The sequence below is a fragment of the Oncorhynchus mykiss genome, chromosome 8, assembly GCF_013265735.2.
Source record: "Oncorhynchus mykiss isolate Arlee chromosome 8, USDA_OmykA_1.1, whole genome shotgun sequence".
Taxonomy (NCBI): Eukaryota; Metazoa; Chordata; class Actinopteri; order Salmoniformes; family Salmonidae; genus Oncorhynchus; species Oncorhynchus mykiss.
In genome coordinates this window covers 40,452,059-40,461,226 of record NC_048572.1, presented here as the reverse complement: position 1 = coordinate 40,461,226, position 9,168 = coordinate 40,452,059, and positions in this window count along the sequence as shown.

The window sequence follows — 9,168 nt, the reverse complement described above, 5'->3', positions numbered from 1 at the left end:
AACATATTGCTCACAATATGTCTTCTGCCAAGGGACAAGAGAGCCATGAGCAAACATGTTTTGATCAGTAATGGATATAAAAGTGCTGAAAACAAATTAGCTCCCTATATAAAAAGACGTTGGAGAACTATGGAGGAAAACTACTTTTTTTGATGCAGGTACAGCCAACTAGCACAATAATAATATTGTGATATTGTTAAAACAATACGATACCATATCTTAAAAAATCGACCAATTGCACGCCCAATTTTTCAGTTTTTGTTTTGTTAAAAAAGTTTGAAATATCCAATAAATGTCGTTCCACTTCATGATTGTGTCCCACTTGTTGTTGATTCTTCACAAAAAAATACAGTTTTATATCTTTATGTTTGAAGCCTGAAATGTGGCAAAAGGTCGCAAAGTTCAAGGGGGCCGAATACTTTCGCAAGGCACTGTATGTATAGTGCTTATGTTATCGCGTGTGTGTGTGTGTGTGTGTGTGTGTGTGTATGCATGCGTCTTTGCCAATGTTTGTCTTGCTTCACAGTCTCTGTTCCATAAGGTGTTTTTTTTTATCTGTTTTTAAATCAAATTTTACTGCTTGTGTCAGTTACTTGATGTGGAATAGAGTTCCATGTAGTCATGGCTCTATGTAATACTGTGTGCCTCCCATAGTCTGTACTGGACTTGGGGACTGTGAAGAGACCTCTTGTGACATGTCTTGTGGGGTATGCATGGGTGTCTGAGCTGTGTGCCAGTAGTTTAGACAGACAGCTCTGTGTATTCAACATGTCAATACCTCTCATAAATAAAAGTAGTGAAGTCAATCTCTCTTCCACTTTCAGCCAGGAGAGATTGACATGCATATTATTAACATTAGCTCTCTGTGTACATCCAAGGGCCAGCCGTGCTGCCCTATTCTGAGCCTATTGCAATTTTTCTAAGTCCTTTTTTGTGGAACCTGACCACACAACTGAACAGTAGTCAAGGTGCGACAAAACTAGGGCCTGTAGGACCTGCCTTGTTGAAAGTGTTCTTAAGAAGGCAGAGAATCGCTTTATTATAGACAGACTTCTCCCCATCTTAGCTACTACTGCATCAATGTGTTTTGACCATGAAAGTTCACCATCTAGGGTTACTCCAAGCAGTTTAGTCATCTCAACTTGCTCAATTTCCACATGATTTATTACAACATTTAGTTGACGTTTAGGGTTTAGTGAGTGTTATGTTCCAAATACAACACTTTTAGTTTTAGAAATATTTAGGGCTAACTTAGACCTTGCCATCCACTCTGAAACTAACTGCAGCTCTTTGTTGATTGTTGCAGTCATTTCAGTCACTGTAGTAGCTGACATGTATAGTGTTGAGTCATCTGCATACATAGACACTCTGGCTTTACTCAAAGTCAGTGGCATGTCGTTAGTAAACATTGAAAAAAGCAATGGGCCTAAACGGCTACCCTGGAGAATTCCTGATTCTAATTGGATTATATTTGAGAGGCTTCCATTAAAGAAGGCCCTCTTATGTTTTGTTAGACAATTAACTCTATCCACATTATAGCAGGGGTTGTAAAGCCATAACACATACAATTTCCAGCAGCAGACTACTACTAACAATCATTTTATCATCAATTTCTCTCAGTCAATCATCAGTCATTTGTGTAAGTGCTTTGCTTCTTGAGTGTCCTTTCCTATAAGCATGTAGAAATTGGAATGGGTCACAGGGTGAAACTTGATATATGAGAAAGAAATATCCCACAGCCAGATATCATTTTCTACGAAGACTGTTCTTATTGTTTAGAGTCTGGCCTCTAAGACAAGGGTCCAATCTCGTTTCAATTGTCAACTCCAGATACTCCCATCTCAATTAAAACCCCTTCTTGACCACACGCCTGGACAAGCTCACTGAGGGGAGTGAGCCTCTAGGTCATACACTATCCCAGGATAGGTGCAACATCAGAGATGACATACAATGGTTCCAGATACTACCCCACACATCTTGTCTCAGACCTTATCTCCCTCAAGGCCAAAGGAGAGAGTGAATGGCGCACAGACATATTGTGGAGACAAGTAGTTGGTTCACCATTAATCACGCCATTCCTTCACATGGTTTAAAAATAGGTAAAGACACATTCACATGTGAAGACAAGTTCCCTCCTGTCCTCTTCTCTTTCTGATATTCTTTCTGATATTCTCCAGGGACAGGTGAAAGACAAGCTTGACTTCTCCCCTCTTTGGGCCCCTGGTGACTGAGACCCAGCTGAGGGAGGAAGTGCAACTGCCAACACCAGAGTCCAAAGGGATGCATTCCATTAACACGCATATCATATAAGCATATTATGCAGATAAGAAATCTTAATTATCTATGTTACCTAAGTAATTATGATTCTTCCCCCACAAAATTCCCCACTATGACTCCACAATCTAAGTTTAAGCCCAGCTTTTATTCTTCCGTGAGCTCCAGATTCCAGTATCTCTCATCGTCTAATTAACATCACCAATCAAATGCTGAACCCCTAGAATAGCAGGACCTAAACAAGATGGTGGACTGAACACAGTGGTGCAGATCGCCTCAAGATAAAACATCATATTCAAAATCTGTATCTTAGATTAAATATTAGCCTTTACATACTCATGGGTAGTAACCTTCAATCTGGATAACAACACAAAACAAATCATAAGGCTAGAAAAATGTATTGACAAATATTATGAAAACAAGCAACACCCAAACATGACGGAGAGTAAACATGGAGAATGAATCTCCAAAAGAAAACAAGACTCCTCGACGGACACAGACACCACTGGGAATGGTAAGGGTGGAAACCGATCTGTTAAAATCGATACATGACAAACTGGGTATACTTTAATTAGTCAGTAAAGATATAAAGGACCCTCGAGACGAGTGACGATAAAGCTACGACAATGGAGAAAGAAACAAACAAGCTAAAAGGGACAGTCAATAAGATTGAAATGGACGTTACTGAACTTTAAAATCTTTCTGAGAGAAGCCTTACTTGACATACAGACTAGATCTATGTGAGAAAAGCTGGTACTTATTTGGATCCAAGAACAATAAGGAGAAGTTCCTGAAAGTGTGATGAAGGAATTCTTTCTTACAGCGCTTCAGATCCCACGCGAAGCTGTCGACAAAATCCAACTCGAACATGTACACCATTTCGGAAAGAGAGGACAGAGATATGAGCGCCCAATCATTGCCAAATTTGCTTTCTTTAAAGATAAAATAACGGTTAAAAGCCTTGGTAAAAGTATCGCTGGCACGAAAATAGGCATGAATGATCAGTTCCCGGAGGAAATTGCAGAACGTGGCAAAGTTCAGTACCCAATCTTCACGGAGAATAGATTCAAAGGGAAATGTGTCGCTCTCGTATTTGATCAACTGTTTATTGACAACCAAATGTTCAGAGACACAGAGACTACAACTGTATATTGACAACCAAATGTTCGAGACACAAAGACTACTCCATGGCTATTTTAAATATTACACAGTTCCCATAGAGGAGTCAAATAATATAACACCCAATACTAGCCATGGTAGGGATTGTAATAAAATATATATATATAGAAAAGCAATAAAATACAACAATTGTTAAATAAATAAACTACAACTACACTATACCATTCTAGATAGGGAATGTTGGAAAATAATTTGTATTTAACTTTCCATTTATGGTATTTTATAAATGGATAAGACAGCATTAGAAGAAAGGATAACTAGCAAAATAATAGATCTTCAAATATAAGGAACTGGAACACAACATTATTCAATCAACATGGTAGAGATGAAACACAGCAAACTGAGGACATGGAAGGCACAGTATGTGTGGATGTACTGTGATGGAAGGTGTGGTGTGTGTTTTTGGTGTTTGGAAAAGTGTGGAGTTAAGTGAGTGAAAAAGGAAAAAGGTTGCAAATCCCAGAGCCTATGTGTGTTTGTGAGCAGGGGTTGTGAGAGAAAGCTTTCAATTGTGTGCAGATATGGGATATACATTTAAAAATAAATTATAAGTATTGTTTATTTATTTATTGTCCTATCATGATGGAACGGTACCCAACCCTATACCCTAGACACCCACCTGAGTGACCCATACACTTAGGAGAAGTCCTTATCTGTTCTATGGGCCTTCTGTAAGTAGCCAATATGCAGCCAAATCAGAAAGGTGAATGCGGTCAGAGACCAACTAAAGCAGCACAGCCCCCTCAAGATTCTGAGCCTGCTTAGCTTGGCAGGGTTGGTCGAACGCAGATCAGGGTGCCTTGTGAGAATTCGTCAGTGAGTGGGTAACCCGCCTCTACCATCCATTCTATTGGCTAACGTGCAATCACTGGAGAATAAACTGGATGAACGCTGTTTGAGACTATCCTAACAATGGGACATAAAAAAAATGTAACATCGTGGCTGAATGATGACGCAGATCATTTACAGTTGGCTGGGTTTTCCATGCATTGTCTATTTGTTATTAACAGCTGGAATGCAATGTATAATATTAAGGTAGTCTCGAGGTATTGCTCACCGGAGGTAGAGTACCTCATGACAAGCTGTAGACCACACTATCTACCAAGAGAATTTTCATCTATATTTTCGTAGCCGTCTATTTACCACCACAATCCGATGCTGGCACTAAGACCACACTCAAAGAGCTATATATGGCCATAAGCAAACTAGAAAATGCTCATCCAGAGGAGGTGCTCCTAGTGCCTGGGGACTTTAATGTAGGCAAACTTAATTCCGTTTTCCCTCATTTCTACCAGCATGTCACATATGCAACCAGAGGGGGAAAAAAACTCTAGACCACCTTTACTCCACACACAGAGACGTGTACCTACTGACACAATGCCCGCTTAAACCAGAAGCCAGCCACACTATTGTGTCAGAGGAAACACTGTACACCTGACGACCGTGTCAATGTGCATGTGCCCGGCCTTCCACAGGAGTCGATAGAGTGTGCCAGTCAAATCCTCCCCTAACCCAGACAATGCCCCACAGGTCGGAAGGCTCACCAACACCATCATTAAGTTTTCTGATGACAACGGGGATAGGTCTTATCACCAACAATGATAAGACAGCCTATAGGGACGAGGTCAAAGACCTGTCCCTCAATGTGAGCAAGACAAAGGAGATGGTTGTGGACTACAGGAAAAGGAGGGCCGGACATACCCCTATTCACATCAACAGGGCTGTAGTGGACCGGGTCGAGAGTTTCAAGTTACTTAGTGTCCACATCACCTAAAAACTATCATGGTCCAAACACACAAAGACAGTCGTGAAGAGGGCACGACAATGCCTTTTCCCCCTCGGGAGACTGAAAAGATTTGTTATAGGTCCCCACATCCTCAAAAAGGTCTACAGCTGCACCATCCGGTTACATCACCACCTCGTATGGCAACTGCTCGGCATCCGACCACAAGGCGCTACAGAGGGTAGTGCGTACTGCCCTGTACATCACTGGGGCCAAGCTCCCTGCCATCCAGGACCTATATACTAGGCGGTGTCAGAGGAAGGACCAAAAAAAAGTCAGACTCCAGTCACCCAAGTCTGTTCTCTCTACTACCACAGGGCAAGCATTACCGGAGTGCCATGTCTAGGTCCAAAAGGCTCCCTAACAGCTTCTACCCCCAAGCCATAAGACTACTGAACAATTAATCAAGTGGCCACCTGGACTATTTGCATTGATTTGCATTGCCCCCCCCCCCCCACCCCCTGTCACTAATCTATGCATAGTTATCCCTACCTACATGTACAAATTACCTCGACTAACCTGTACCCCTGCACATTGACTCGGTACCATTATCCCCTGTATATAGCCTCATTATTGTTATTTTATTGTGTTACTTTATATATTTAGTTTATTTTAACTCCATCTTCTTAAAACCAAATTGTTGGTTAAGGGCTTATAAGTAAGCATTTCACTGTAAGGTGAACACCTTTTGTATTCGGCACGTGACAAATATTTTGGGGGGTTGATTCGATTTGATCGAATCGCCATCACCTAGGACTTGACAGTGGTTAATCAAATTTCATGAGTGGCTCCGGGAGAAGTCTCTGAATAACCTCTAGCCCAGCCAAAGCCCGGACTTGATCCTGATTGAATATCTCTGAAGAGACCTGAAAATAGCTGTGCAGCAATGCTCCACTTCCAACTTGACAGAGTTTGAGAGGATCTGTAGAGAAGAATGGGAGAAATTTCCCAAATACCGGCCACTCAAGGAGATTCAGAGACAGTGTGCTTAAGGTGGTTGTCCTGTTGGAAGGTGAACCTTCGCCCCAGTCTAAGATCCTGAGCGCTCTGGAGAAGGTTTTCATCAAGGATCTCTCTGTACTTTGCTCTGTTAATATTTTCCTCGATGCTGACTAGTCTCCCAGTGCTGCTGAAAAACATGCCCACAGCATGATGCCGTCACCATCATGCTTCAGGAATGGTGCCAGGTTTCTTTCAGACATGACGCGTGGCATTCAGGCCAAAGAGTTCAATCTTGGTTTCATCAGACCAGAGAATCTTGTTTCTCATGGTTTGAGAGACTTTACGTGCCTTTTGGCAAACTCCAAGCGAGCTGTCTTGTCTTTTTACTGAGGATTGGCTTCCATCTGTCCATTCTACTATTAAGGCCTGTTTATAGTGGAGTGCTGCAGAGGTGATTGTCCTTCTGGAAAGGTCTCCCATATCCACAGAGAAACTCTGGAGCTCTGTCAGAGTGACCTTTTTGTTCTTGGTCACCTCCCTGACCAAGGCCCTTCTCCCCCAAAAGTTCAGTTTCGCCGAATGGCCAGCTCTAGGAAGAGTCTAGGTGGAGCCAAACTCCTTCCATGTAAGAATGATGGAGGCCACTGTGTTCTTCGGGACCTACAGTGCTGCAGACATGTTTTGGTACCCTTCCCCAGATCTTTGCATCGACACAATCCTGTCAGGTTTTTTACATGGACGATACATTGGAGATAATAGAAGACAAGTATTGGAAACAATACAACACTATGAAAAATCTGGGAAACCAGGCCTGGTATTCAGAGCTGACTTTGAAAAGGCTTTTGAATAAGTATAGTGACCCTAGGTGTAAAATAGTACATAATGGCTACTTCTCAGAAGGTTTTGAACTAGAGGAGTCAAGAGGAGTACAAAAGGTTGTCCTCTATCAGCATTCCTATTTATTATTTCCATCAAAATGGTAGCTATTAAAATCAGATACCACAATAATATCAAGGATTTAGAAATCCAGGGCTTCATTGTAACAAAGGTGTCATTGTACGCTGATGATTCATGTTTTCTTTTAAATCCACGATGTGGATCCCTCCTCAGCCTCATAGACGATTATTGTGTTCAACAGGCCTGGTCGTAGCAGCTCGCCTGCTGCCATATAAGATCAAAATATGCCACCCCTGTGTCATGTATAGTAGGCTAGAAAGATTTGGAAAGGATTGATCGACTAGAGTAGAGTAATGCTTTGTATCATGTGCAATTAGTGAATTCCAGTAGCACTTGGAAACGAAACATCATTGCCCACTATTCACATCGGAGAGTAACAATGATCCAATCACTAGGCCAGCTGCCTATAGTAGGAAACAGTTATCAACTGCCACATATATCACACATGACACATGACAAGTCATGGCCCCACGATAGTTCAAATTACAATAAACATTAACATCATCCAGTAGAACTGTATAAAGAGTAAGGCTAAATGTTTTTTTAAATATAAAAAAAATATTTATGATTTCTAGCAGAGATGAAGACGCAACGTGCAATATTTTGCTTTTCAATAAAACCGGTCATGTTGGTATAAGAACATCGTTCTACTTTATTTTAGTACAACTTTAAAGGCTGATTTCTATTCTGTTAAGATATATTACAATGTCTTAAATACGTTTTTGAGCACCCTAGGTGGACGACCTAATGCGTTATGCACCCAACACATATGGATGTCTGGTAAATTTCTCAAATGTCAGGTAAATTTTAAGTCTTGCCGGTCACGATATCCTGTGTCAAAATTTCCTGACGGAAACCCTGAGCAGCGCTCCAACACTGCTAAAATGAGTATAGGGGAAACAATGCCTCTTCAGACACCACAATCAATGAAAGATACTACTACTGCCTTGGCTTTTATAGCCCACTCCAGCAGTAGTGAGAGGACCTGACCCGCAAGCGGTACTTTTGTTGCCAATATGTTGCTGCTCTGACTTCAAACTCAAAGGCCTCTGTTACTGTGGTTATACAAGCACTTCTATGACTCAATCAGCCATGTTGTTTTATTCTCTCTTTGAAGGAAAGTGATTGTTCCTGGTTCTTGTTGTTCTTGGTTCTGCAATATGTGTTGGAAACTATAGTATTATTTTCCAAGCTTTCTACGACATTACTGCTTTTTTAAGTGTGTGTCTCTGATGTCTCTTTCACTGTGGGTGGGTGGAGGAGGAAACAAAGGGAGAGGAAGAAACAAGGGAAATCTGATGTAAACTCCAACATGGTGTCACGCCCTGACCATAGTTTACTTTGTATTTTCTATGTTTTGATTGGTCAGGGTGTGATCTGAGTGGGCATTCTATGTTTCATGTCTTGTTTGTCTATTTCTATGTTCAGCCTGATATGGTTCTCAGTCAGAGGCAGGTGTTCGTCATTGTCTCTGATTGGGAACCATATTTAGGTAGCCTGGGTTTCACTGTGTGTTTGTGGGTGATTGTTCCTGTCTATGTGTTTTCACCAGATAGGCTGTTTAGGTTTTCGTTACGTTCATCACGTTCTTTATTTTGTAGTGTTTGTATTGATTCGTGTTTTACGTTTTGTTCATTAAAACATGGATCGCAATCTACACGCTGCATTTTGGTCCGATCCTTGTTCTACCTCTTCATCAGAGGAGGAGATAGAAGAAAACCGTTACAGAATCACCCACCACCAACGGACCAAGCAGCGTGTCAACAGGCAGCAACAGCAGCGTAAAGAGGAATGGACATGGGAGGACGTTTTAGATGGCAAGGGCTGTTACACTTGGGAGGAGATACTGGCTGGAAGAGATCGCCTCCCATGGGAACAGGTGGAGGCACTTAGGAGAGCAGAGGCAGCCGGAGAGAGGAGCCGGCGATATGAGGGAACACGGCTGGCAAGGAAGCCCGAGAGGCAGCCCCAAAAATTTCTTGGGGGGGGGCTAACAGGGAGTATGGCTACGCCAGGTAGGAGACCTGGGCAGA